This window comes from Monodon monoceros, unplaced genomic scaffold, assembly GCF_005190385.1.
Source record: "Monodon monoceros isolate NGI ecotype Baffin Bay Population unplaced genomic scaffold, NGI_Narwhal_1 Super_Scaffold_21, whole genome shotgun sequence".
Taxonomy (NCBI): domain Eukaryota; kingdom Metazoa; phylum Chordata; class Mammalia; order Artiodactyla; family Monodontidae; genus Monodon; species Monodon monoceros.
This window is the reverse complement of record NW_021703778.1, coordinates 136,922,100-136,935,225: the sequence shown is the minus strand read 5'-3', so window position 1 is coordinate 136,935,225 and position 13,126 is coordinate 136,922,100. Positions and strand designations below refer to the sequence as shown.

The following is a 13,126-nucleotide window of genomic DNA, read 5'->3' as shown; positions in this document are numbered from 1 at the left end:
CTGCACCCTTGAATTGAATATAATAACTAGCACTTATTACTATGTGTTCTACAATGTTCGATTACAGGTACTGTACTACCCGTTACATGTATTGTCTCAGTAATATTCATAACACTCCTATAAGTCATATTTTGGCATTTGTTTTACAGTTGAAGAAGCTCTACCCAGAGGTTTGTAATTTGCCCAAAGTGACACAGCTAGTATATGGCAAAGCCAGGATTTGAATCAGGGTCCATCTGACTACAGAAGTTACAATCCTAACCATTACACTATACCACAGACATTTCTAAAATCCACTTGTCCTTTAGTACTTATGCACCTGAGAGTATAACTCAAGATCAAGACTCCAGTAAATTATATTTTATCCTATTAGCACATGGAGGCCATTTTTGGTTCTGCTCTAGTCCAGAGTCATAAATGAGCATGTCCACAGTCTTCCAGGTTCCTTTATTTTTCTCTTTTCTTACACCTACCCTCAACCCCCTTAAAAAGAAAAAAAAAAAAAAGAGAAGAAAAATGATTTGGAAGGCAGGGACAGGAAGAGAATGAAATCATTCCTTCACGGTGGAACATACAACATTATCAGTAAGCTTATAAGGTTTAACAGGCATATATAACCTGAAAGAATATGTTGGATCATTTCAAAACATACTTTCCTAGCTCAAACCTGAAATCAGCAGCTGTTGCTAAGAAAACACATAGCCAACTGCGAGACAACATGGTGATTCATGAAAGAAGCAAGCTTACCTTCCGAGTCTCAGAAACCATCACCAACAGAGTCTTGGAACCAAATCATCAACCTGTGATTATAAACATTTGGGAGTTCCTTTTCATCTGGCTCAGAAGGAAATATGATCAGTTCTGGACTAAACACTGTTTATGAAATTAATTATTACACAACTGAGTTGGAGCTTCCTAAAATGAAAAAAGTGCCGAGACTACAAAGGTAACATACTTTCTTTTAAACAAAGTCCCATTAACAGAGGAAAAATTTTTACTCAGTGTCATCAAATGAGTAACTACAAAAGATAGTCAAACAAGAGACTGCTAGTCACCTATTTTCTTTGTAAACATACTAGCACGATAATAAGACACACCTTTAACTGCTTTATAAACAGAACTTATAGTTAATTCTTTATTTTTCTCTTTCTGAATCACTAGCTCAAAATTCTGAACTAAAAGCTCTAGCATGCATTATTCTATCAAACAATCCCATCAAACATTGACTATAACCTACCTTAGTACTAACAGCTCAGGTGCATTTGAGTTGTAGGGTTTTTTAAAATTTATTTGGGGGGCATGGGGAACAATCTTGAACAGCTTTATTTATTTTGTTGCAACTTACACTTCAGATAAAAATTACTTCTGAGTAATTAGCATTTTTAAATGAAAATTAGCTAACTCCTACGGTACGACCCATTAATTAATGTATCATTCAAAAGCAGCCAAACACGAAGAGCTCAGTCGTATTACTATCAGCTTTTCCTCAGGATATCACAACTTGTACTCCAAAGCTACAGTAGGAGAAAACAGGTAGTTTTCTACCTGTTTGTGAAAAGTCTGTGAAAGTTAATTCTGTCCCCTTTCTCCAAACATGAACTGTCTTATAGCCTGAGCTCTAACCTTGATAAGACTGTGTGTAGCATATAGATTAAGATAAGTGGATTTATTTTTTAAGATGTATTGTTCATCCCTAAACGTTGACTACCTTTATCTTTCCAAATGAGGCAACATAACTGCCGAAATGAGAAATTTTAATTTAAATATATTAAAAATTTGCCTAGAAATCTGCAAAACCTTTTTATGATACCATCCTTCCTAAAAATTTGCCTTTCAAATTAAAGTTTCCCCTTCAAGCACAGTATTTCAATTTTGGTAGCACATGGATATATTTTTTCTTACTATTCTGGAATACTATTTATAAATATAATGTATATATTGCTATAATGATGATGAGAGTACATAAAATATTTTCACTGTTGTAACCAGTATATTTATTTTTAATGGATTTTATACTAATAGGAGTATATATACACCTGCCCACACTACTGTTTTGTTTTACTCATGTTTTGTGTAAATGAACTCCAGACAAACTTTATCTATAATTTAACATGGAAACATGAAATGGCTATATGTGAATCAGTTTCAAATTCATTTCTAGCAACTTAATAGCTCAAATAATTTAAAATCTAATTATTTATGGATGAAATGATATGATGTGTGGAATTTACTTTAAAATAACCCAGCACAGGGGGGATAGGTGAGGGTATAGGTAAAACCAAATTGGCAGGACTTGATAGCTATTGATACTGGGTAATGTTTACATAGGAGTTCATTTCACTATTATCTCTGCTTTTGAATATGTACTTAAAATTTTTCATAATAAAGTTTTTTTAAATCTAATTTACTTTTGTCCCAGTGTCAGGCATATCTTTACCATTTTGAATTCCTGTTTTACCCCCATAGCATTAACGTTTTACATACCAATTCATTCGTGCTAAAACAGTTCTTAAGGTACAATACAACGGGGTAAATATCACATTTCTAAACCATATTTGTAGAAATTAGGACCTGGGGAAAAAATCTCAGAGATCATCTAATCCTCTATGCCACTGGTTCACAATCTTGAGCGTGCATCAGAATCACTTGGAAGACTTGTTAAACACAGATTGCTGGGCCCCACCCTCTAGGTTTCTGAACCAGTAGGTTTGATGCTACTGGTTCCTGGACCACACTTTGAGAACCGCTGCTCGAGGCTTACTCCCATTGCCCAGTTCATATATCCATTCCACCAATTACCACATTGGAACACATGCTTCTCTACTTGTGGGCCTTCTCTTATGTGACAGTTAGCTTTCGAAGGGCAAGGGACATAAATTTTCATCAATGTGCCAGAGCCCAGATTGAATAAATATTTACAAAGTAAATTAATTTGTTGGATGAGTTAAGTTTTCTCACTCATTTATAGCTGAGTGTTTGTCAATGTACTGACATTCAGAATAGGAGCACATTTACATAACCCAGATGGAAAGGAGCTACTCATTGATAAAGGAAAACTAAAAGTCAGCTGGAACCAAAGCAACAAGTAGATAGCAAATTTTGACCAGTTCTAGAACTGCATCTCAGATTGGAGTTTTCAGTCAAATATGGACACTGACAAGCAGAAGCTTGAGGCTCACTTTGTCAAATGTGTTACTCTGACCTGAGGAGCTATAACCAAGTGCTCTTCATCTCATACACCATTGAAAGAAAGAAGTGCTTTCACACTCATCTATCAAAGTTTCTCAGGGTCTGGAAAATGTCAGCATGGGAGGACAGACTCTTTCTGCCTATCCATTTCCCTTTTCCTAATGCTGCCCAAAGGAAAGAAAAGAAGTACAGCACACTCATCAGTGCCTGTCTGGAGAGTTCTCCAAGTCCAGGTGCTCTGAATCTTGTAATACATCACAGTATCCTGAAGTATCCTTCTATTACAGCAATGACCAGCTCAATGACAATTCAGTGGGTTTAGTTTAAAAAAATGAACTATGCTCTGATTTCCAAATTTCACTGCCTCTTTAATGTTTATTCTAAAATTACAAGTTAGGGCTTCCCTGATGGCGCAGTGGTTTAGAATCCACCTGCCAATGCAGAGGACATGGGTTCGAGCCCTTGTCCAGGGAGATGCCACATGCCACAGAGCAACTAAGCCCATGTGTCACAACTACTGAGCCCGCGAGCCTCAACTACTGAAGCCCGCGCGCGCCTAGAGCCCGTGCTTCACAACAAGAGAAGCCACCGCAATGAGAAGCCCACGCACCACAACGAAGAGTAGCCCCCACTCACCACAACTATAGAAAGCCCGCGTGCAGCAACGAAGACCCAACGCAGTCAAAAATAAAATAAATAAAATAAATAAATTTAAAAAATAAATAAATAAAATTACAAGTTAGAATATATTCATAAATATGAATCCAATAACCTCAATATGTATGATTTCTTTATTTTCATTTAATAATAGTAAAACAAAGAATATAACCTGCGTAACCATGGGTCAATATATGATTTTTTTCTTGTTATTTAGATCCCTTAAAAAAATAATTGACTGCTCAAACAAAAAATAATAATGTAGTGTAGGGTCTATCACAGACAAAAAGTAAAATGTATGACAATAGCACAAAGCAGAGAGACATGGGAAATATATTATTACAAGGCTTTCATTGAAGTGGTATAATATAACACTTGAAGTTAAACTGTGATAAGTTAAAGATGTATACTATAAACCCTAAAGCAAACACTGAAATAACAAAATAAAGAATGACAGGTAGGGAATTCCCTGGTAGTCCAGTGGTTTCACTGCCGAGGGCATGGATTCAAACCCTGGTCAGGGAACTAAGATCCCAGAAGCCAAGGGGTGCAGCCAAATTAAAAAAAAAAAAAAAAGAGAGAGTGACATGGACTTATATATACTACCAAATGTAAAATAGATAGCTAGTGGGAAGCAGCTGCATAGCACAGGGAGATCAGCTCTGTGCTTTTTGACTACCTAGAGGGGTGGGATAGGGAGGGTGGGAGGGAGACGCAAGAGGGAGGAGATATGGGGATATATGTATACGTGTAGCTGATTCACTTTGTTATACAGCAGAAACTAACACACCATTGTTAAGCAATTATACTCCAATAAAGATGTTAAAAAATAAAAATTAAAAAATTAAAAAAAGAATGAGTGCTAATAAGCAAAAAAAAGGATATAAACTATAATGACCAAAATTCAATTAATCCAATCAAAGACAGAAAAAAGGAAACAAAGAACAGATGAGAAAAACAGAAAACAAACTGCAAGATTATACATTTAAAGTGAACCATAATCAATAATCATTTTAAATAGAAATGGCCGAAATACCAGAATTAAAAGTCAGAGATTGTCACGTGGGGTAAAAAAAGCAATACCCTTCAAGGAGAAGAGGGATAACTCTCCACTCCTTAAATGTGGGCTACGCATAGTGACTTCCAACTCAAAAAGCAAAGGACAGAACAGGGAGAAAAGAGTAACTTTTTTATAGGAGGGAAACCTGACAAGCACTACCTCAGCCAGGTAATCAAGGTTAACATGAACAGTGATGTCTTGTTGATGGTATGTTCCCTTGACATTGTATAATTAGAATACACAGTCTTTTCAAGCACACACAAAACATTTACCAAAATTAATGATATTCTGGGCTTTAAAATAACTCTCAGTAAATATAAAAGAATTTGAGCCATATAAGTTATGCTCTTTGACAATAAGAAAACTAAATTTAGAAATTAATAACAGAAAGAGGCCTGGAAAATCCACAAATGTCTGGAAACTAAGTAATAAACTCCTAAGTAGGGCTTCCCTGGTGGTGCAGTGGTTGACAGTCCGCCTGCCAATGCAGAGGACACAGATTCGTGCCCGGGTCCGGGAAGATCCCACATGCCGCGGAGCGGTGGGCCTGTGAGCCATGGCCGCTGAGCCTGCGCGTCCGGAGCCTCTGCCCCGCAGCAGGAGAGGCCACAATGGTGAGAGGCCCGCGTACCGCAAAAAACAAAACAAAACAAAACAAAAAAACTCCTAAGTAACTCAAGGTCAAACAATAAATCCAAAGAAAAAATTTTAAGCATTTTGAACTGAATAAAAATGAAATCACACCCTATTTAAATTTGTGAGAATTCCCTAAAGCAGTACTGTACTTAGGAAATTTACAGAACTAAACACCTATATCAGAAAAGAAAAAAGGTCGCAGTGACTTGAATAAGAGGAGTAAAATTAAACTCAAAGTAAGTAGAAGAAAAAAAATAATAATAAGGATCAGAGTAAAAATCAATTAAACAGAAGACAGAAAATATAAATGAAACCAAGAGCTGATTCATCGAGGTCAATAAAATTGATAAACCTCTAGCCTAGGGTTTCTCAACCTTGACACTACTGACATTTCGGCTGAATGATTCTTTGTTGAGAGAATCTCTCCTGTTCATTGTAGGATCTTTAGCAGCATCCCTGGCCTTGACTCACTAGATGCCAATAGCAAATGCCCACCCACCCCACCTCACCACATTGTCTCCAGACATTATCTCATCTCCAAAACATGTTAAGTGTTCCTGGTGGCAGTAGGGTAAAGTTCAACCCATATTCCGGCTCCATAAACAAAAATTAACTCAAAGTAGATGGACCTAAATGTAAAACGAAAGACTTCATGGTTTTACATTCTTTTATAGAGTTTTCCTATGAGTTTTATAACTCTAAGGAAAAAAATCTTTGTGACCTTGAGTTAGGCAAAGATTTATTAGGTATAACACCAAAAGTATACTCCATAAAAGAATAAATTGATATATTGGACTTTAGTAAGATTTAAAACTTCTTCAAAGATCTGTTAAGAGAATGTAAGATGAGCAATAGACTGAACGTAAATATTTGCAAATCATGTATCTGATAAAGGACTTGTATCCAGAATATATAAAAAAACTCTCAAAACAGTTACTGAATAAGGAAGTAACTAACCCAATTAAAAATGAGCAAAAAATGCAAAGAAACTTCAACAACAAAAAAAGATATTATATGGATGGTAAATAAGCACATCATTGGTCATCAGGGAAATGCAAATTGATACCACTACACATCTAACAAAATGGCTATGAAAGCTTAACCATAACAAGTGTTGACAAGGATGCAGAGCAACTGGAACCCTCACGCACTAATTTGGGAATGTAAAATGATACAACCACTTTGGGAAAGTATGGGAGTTTTGTTTTGGTTTTTTTTTTTGCAGTACACGGGCCTCTCACTGTTGTGGCCTCTCCCATTGAGGAGCACAGGCTCCAGATGCGCAGGCTCAGCGGCCATGGCTAACGGGCCCAGCCGCTCCGCAGCATGTGGGATCCTCCCGGACCGGGGCACGAACCCGTGTCCCCTGCATCGGCAGGCAGACTCCCAACCACTGCGCCACCAGGGAAGCCCAGGAATTTCTTTAAAAGTTAAACATACGGGATTTACCTGGTGTTCCAGTGGCTAAGACTTCACGCTCCCAATGCAGGGGACGCAGGTTCGATCCCTGGTCAGGGAACTAGATCCCACATGCCGCAACTAAGAGTTCACAAGCCGCAACTAAAAGATCCCACACGTGGCGACGAAGATCCTGCATGCCGCAACTAAGACCCGGTGCAACCAAATAAATAAATAAATTTTTTTTTTTTAAAAAGTTAAACATACACCTACCATAGATCTAGCCATTCCGCTCCTAGAAAGTAGGTGTCCATACAAAGACAACATAATGTTCACAGCAGCTTTATTTTTAATAGCCAAAAACTTGGAAAAACCAAACGTCTATCCATGGGTGAATGGATAAATGAACTTGGGTATACCCATACAATAGAACACCACTTAGCAATAAAAAGGAATCAACTACTGATACACACAACAACATAGATGAATCTCAAAATAATTATGTTGAGTGAAAGAAGCCAGACAAAAAAGAGAACATACTATGTGATACCAGTCATATAAAATTCTGAAAATATGAAATAATCCATAGGGTCAGAGCTACCACTGGTTGCTTGGGAAAGAAGGATGCAGGGTGTAGGGAGGGACCAGAGGGAAAGATGGATTCACAGATCTATACATAAGTCAAAAACTCATCAAATTTAACACTCTAAAATATGCAGCTTACTGTATGTCAATTACATTCAATGAAGCTGTTTATAAAATTATCACACAAAATGAGAAAGGCTAGACAGTTTAAGATAAAAACAATCAAAAAAGAACTTAACCTGCAATTTCACAAAGAATTACAGGCTTTAAATATAAGTGATTTTACAGTATTCCAGACACAATCCTTTATTTTGTAAAAGTAGGAAAGGGGACACATGACTCAGGTAATTGGTAAATATGAAAGTAAGAAAAAAAAAAAAGAGAGAGAGATCTCAAGAACACACAGTGAAGCCCTGAAGAATGGGCTATTGCATTTAACATTAAGATTATTTCTGAATTATAGCTAATCTGAAACATTTCATAATTCTGAAAAAAAGGAAAAATGTTTTCATTTTTCCCAATTTGGTCTGCCCCATTCCTAGGCAGAATTAGGTGCTTTCCTCCTCCCACAGCCCCTAGAACACATCTTTTCTAGCACCACCATGTGTGTATTGCAATGGCTTGTCTTCACTAGACAAACAGGTCCATCAGGATATGGACTGTCTTTTGATGCTGGCATACTGGTTAAATATAAGTGGAGACTGAGAGCCTGGCTTCCTATCCTAGGCTGTGCCATTCACCTACTGTGCAGACTCAGAAAGTTACTTCAGTTTTATAAACTATAAAATAGGGCCAATAGGGTATATATGAGGATTCAATGTGAATATATCCAAACTTTGCCCTACGAGGCCCTGCATGATCTGTCACCTGATTACCACTCTCATCATTTTGTTCTCTCCCTCCAGCTGACAGTGCTCAGCCACAAGACCTACTCTCAGATCCAATCAATCCACACACTATCAAGCTCTTTCCTGACTCAATGCTATCTCCTCTGCTGATCTTCCACGCCTCCCTCCTCTCCTCACCTCCTACCCTACAACACACTGCACTGCAGGACGAGTGGTGTGATCTGATTTACATTTTAAAAACTATGATTAGTTTAGTAATGCCTTTTATGTTCTGCCTATCTTCCTGACTTGCTAAGACAGCTAACAGCTGTCCTGTGCTTTATTATAACTCCAGCACCTAGCACAATACATTGTAAGCATTCAACAAATTTTTATTAGATGAATGAGGTAACCTATGTGAAGCATTTACTGGTACAAAATAAGTATTCCATAAATAGTTATTATTATTATTTGTAACTCCGGAGTCCAGCACAGTGGCTGGCATATGGTAAGAGCTCATCTGAGTAAATGAAAAAATAATTTTGTGAAATTATTGAAAATCCATATTTAAAACATATGAGTAATGACAAATGAATCAATTGCCTTTCACACTTTCCCTTACTTATCAAGACGTGACTTGATTCCAGTTTTGAGCTTTACATTAAACTCTCAGTTATGCTACTGAGGGCACAACCTAGAAAAATCCCATTGTGACTCAGTTCTCTAAACATACTGCAATATCCTGCAAACACAATTAGCACTAATGCACTGAAATGCTTGTAAATTTCTAACTGGGTAAATTTATAAGATTTTTTTTAAGAAACAACCTTAATGTACAAGGTTGAGCTGACCCAACTGATTTGACTTTGATTTTTGTTGGCTTCAAATAAAGCTCATTAACTCAAACATATGGACAAAGAACTAAGAATTTTCACTTTTTACTTACTTTGACATCTCCAGAGTTTTCACCACGAAAAAACTTAATGAGGATTGCACCTGTTCTCTTCTCCCTCGGGTGCTTGCGGGGGTGGGGGGCGTGATGACGCAGCTAAGGCCACTCAGTAATTATCTCAGGAAGAGCCCGAGAGAGTCTCAAGAGTTTTGCAGAAAGGGAAGGTAACTAAAGAAGGAGTGGTGCTTTAAAGTATAAAAACACACCAAATGTTCCATCTCCTAAAAGGTGAACACTCCACCCGATGATGTTTACAATGGCTCAAGGGCGGGCACCCCAGTGGTGAGCGGGCCAGGTATGGTTCGGGGGCTTAACTGTAACCCCAACCCTAAAAGTGGTCGGACTTATCCTAGCACAACCACGTAATATCTGCAAGGAGTTCTTCGGAGCTCTGGAAACTTTTAGGAAAGCAGATGAAAGTTGTTTGAAATCAAACAAACTAAAAAAAAAACGATGCACAAGTGTTGAGCGGCTAGAAGGAACCTCCTGGGTTTGACTCTGACTTGCTGGTGCACGTACACAATCGTGCTTGCTAGCATCTGGCTCAGACGCTCCCTTCCACTAGGGGAGGATAAAATAATAACTTTCGGAAATAACAGGCGTCCACAAAAGCAAAGGTTACACAGGACTGCTCAACCTCCATCAAATAAGGTGGCTAATGTTGTTTGGAGCAGCAGATTCCACATAAGTCACCCCTCGCTCTTTTTTAACAGAAGAAAAACAACCCAAAAAGGAGAAGGTGCTACCGTCAGACCCTCAAGGCAATTTCAGACAACAAAGACCCCAAGCAATCGAAATGGAATTATAATCCTAGCCGTCCAAGCGGCCCCCGCCGAGGAGGCGCTCGGCCGCCGCGGTTCCTACCGTGCCGGGGCCCCCGGGGCCGCTCGCGCTCTCCAGCCCGGTGAGCCCCGCCCGCCGGTCCTCTGAGACCCGGGGCTAGCCTCGCGCCGCCCACGGTCTGGCAATCTCCGCGCCGCGGCTCTCCGCGTTCTAGCTCACGCGGCGTTCAAAATCTTTCCCGCCCAGGCGTGACGCGAGGAGCGAAAACAATCAGCGGACCGCGAGCGCCGGGGCCTGGGCCCGACGCTGGCGACGGGTGGATGGGGGCCGCGCCCCCGGCGCAGCCCCTTTCCCAGGCGGGCAGACCGGCGGGCTAGGGACCGGAGGTGACACAAAGAAACCGGAGAGACAAACGCCACTCGCTGGCGCTCGCTCCAATCTCCGAAGCGCCCCGCCCGCTGACAAGTTTGCGGCGCCCTCAACGCACCCCGCTCTTCCCACCCGGGCAAAGTTTCCCGTGGCCGGGCTCGGACCCCCGCAGTGGGCCGGGTCCAGTCTCCCGCCGCCCTCGCCCCCGGCTCGGGGACCTTGCTCTCCTTCACCCCCGCCCCTTCCCCTCCCTCCCGCTCTCCTTCCCTTGCCACAGACCGCTCTCTCCGGGGCGCACCGGGGTGCAGGGGCCCCGCCGCCGCGCTCCCCTGCTGCCGGCCCGGCGAGGGGTGAGGGCGCGAGCTAGAGCCTGCCCGGGTCGCGCGCCCCACTCGCCTTGCTCCTTCGATCGCGCCTCTTGCTCGGTCTCCCACTCGCCTTTTAGGTCCAGCGGAAGGCTCGGGGCTCAGCAGAGCGCGCTCCGCTCCTTGGCGCTCGGAAGGCTGCAAACCACGCCCCGCGCCTTCCCCGCCCGCCGCCAGCCGCCGAGTCCCGCGCTCGCCGCTCGGCGGCCTGTGTCGAGCCCGCCCGCGAGTGCTGGAGGCGGAGCAGCCGCCTCCCCCCGCAGGCCCTGCTGCAGCCCAGGGCTGGCAACTTTCTTTCCTGTTCTGGAACATGAGAGATGGTCTGAGGGAGATGCTAACTCAGAATGCAGGTTAACCACCGGGAGTGGGGGGGGGTATGTAACAAACTCCCTCAAATAAGCTTTTCGGGTCGATTTCAGCGAGAAACTCCTCTAACATTCTTGGACTCCGGGGTCTTGGAAGTGCGGGTAAGAGAGGAGATGTGCGAATTAGCTACCAGACCTTGATCAAGTCAGTAAACGTTTGTGAACCCTTTGTAAAATGAGAAATTGGAATTAGATGGCCTTTAAGATCTGGATCAGTATTTCCTATCGCATGGTCCAGACCTCAGTGTCACCTGGAGGGAAGGGGAGGCGCTTGTTAGTAATGAAGAATGCAGGGTCCCTCCTGCCCCCTGGACTCTGGGAAGTGGGGAACAGCCTCAATCTTACAACACAATATACAACTTCTAGGTCTGAAACTCAGTGGAAACTAGATCCTCGGGAATCCAAACTGCAAGGGCCAGTTCGATTTTCCAGCAAATTACTCAGTGCCTTTGGGCTCAGGATGCTGTCAACTGACTCCCGCTTACCTCCTGTGCTGCTATTACAGTATTACGGAGGCACTCGAGGTCCTAAATGAAAGGTATTGTGTCAACTCACTACAATCACATGAAGAAGCAGCGACTTTAAAGTATTTCTCTATTGAGTTTGTATCACAATCAAGTTTAATTTTTTTATAAGTCCAAGTTCATATGTGTTGTATGGCTCGAGAATCTTGCCTGGATTACTTAAATTTGGTGCTTATGACCCAAACTAAATAGTAAGGAGCAGAGATTAAGAGGTTTGATAATGCATTCAGTTAATATACATTCATGGAAAAAAACTAGCTAAAAACTGTAGCCACAATTTGAGACAATTATTTCAAAAAGCTGTACCTCCGTAGCAGGATGATTCCAGTAAGTTGTTTAAAAAGCACATTAGGGACTTCCCTGGTGGCGCAGTGGTTAAGAATCCGCCTGCTAATGCAGGGGACAAGGTTCGATCCCAGGAAGATCGCACATGCTGCGGAGCAGCAACTACTGAGCCTGCACTCTAGAGCCCGTGAGCCAAACTACTGAGCCCTCGTGCCGCAACTATTGAAGCCTGCGTGCCTAGAGCCTGTGCTCTGCAACAAGAGAAGCCATCGCAATGAGAAGCCTGCGCACCGCAACGAAGAGTAGCCCCTGCTCACCACAACTAGAGAAAGCCCACATGCAGCAATGAAGACCCAACGCAGCCAAAAAAATAAGTAAAATAAATAAACTTTTCTTTAAAAGCACATTATCTTGATGGTCAATAGCTTCCCAATCTACTGCTCTTCCTTGTATTCCAAGATAATCCTTCTGATAGTATCACTTCTCTTCTTGGACTACCTAGGTTTACATTATAATTAATGGCTTGGGTCACAACAAAGGTCTATAAAGCAAGGAGATCCTTCTGGTCAACTTTGGGGAGGAGCTGGTCTCCAGGATTCGTGAAGCTCTCTACAAAGCATTGTGTGCTATTTTCCTTCTCTGTTCTATTCATTCTATTTGTTTCTATTTTATGTGGGTTGCTTCTTTTATAGTAAATGCCCAAATCATCATGGCAACAGTCTCTGGAGAAGATGTTATGGATAATTTCTTAATTATTGTTCCATTCCAGGCATCTATGCTACAAGTCCTCAAAGTGAAAGGACTGTTGTTCCATATCGTATCTAGTGCACTTAAAAGAGTCCAGAATAAAGTGTCTCAAATGTTTTCAGATGTCCCCAATTAGAGCCTCTTAATTACCTGTGGTGTCTCCTAGCCATGCCAATTTGGATATTAATACCTACTTTTAAATTCACAAATTAGACTAAAGGCAGGAGAACTGAAACAGATCCTCCACATTTTGAAATGAAAATAAAATGTAATGCTAAGCCAAACAGAGACACACCTGGTTCTTTTGAAATACTACACTAGGCATGTGAAGGGATGGCTCATACACTTACATCTCTGACTGGCAGAGTAAGGGCTGCCATGAAC

At 41.3% G+C, this 13,126-nt stretch overlaps 1 protein-coding gene across 4 annotated transcripts in view; it reads right to left on the bottom strand.

The window, feature by feature from the left end:
- Nucleotides 1-10,942, bottom strand: part of SYNE2 (spectrin repeat containing nuclear envelope protein 2) — a 332,333-nt gene extending 321,391 nt beyond the window's left edge. For 3 of the 4 annotated variants that reach the window (XM_029238377.1, XM_029238372.1, XM_029238375.1), the window contains exon 1: nucleotides 10,853-10,942. The gene's annotated coding sequence lies outside the window, so the exon portion shown is untranslated. Of the gene's footprint in view, nucleotides 1-9,298; nucleotides 9,585-10,852 lie in introns of those variants that run through there. The other variant, XM_029238373.1, reaches the window with a different exon arrangement.
- Between the last annotated feature and the right edge of the window lie 2,184 nt (nucleotides 10,943-13,126).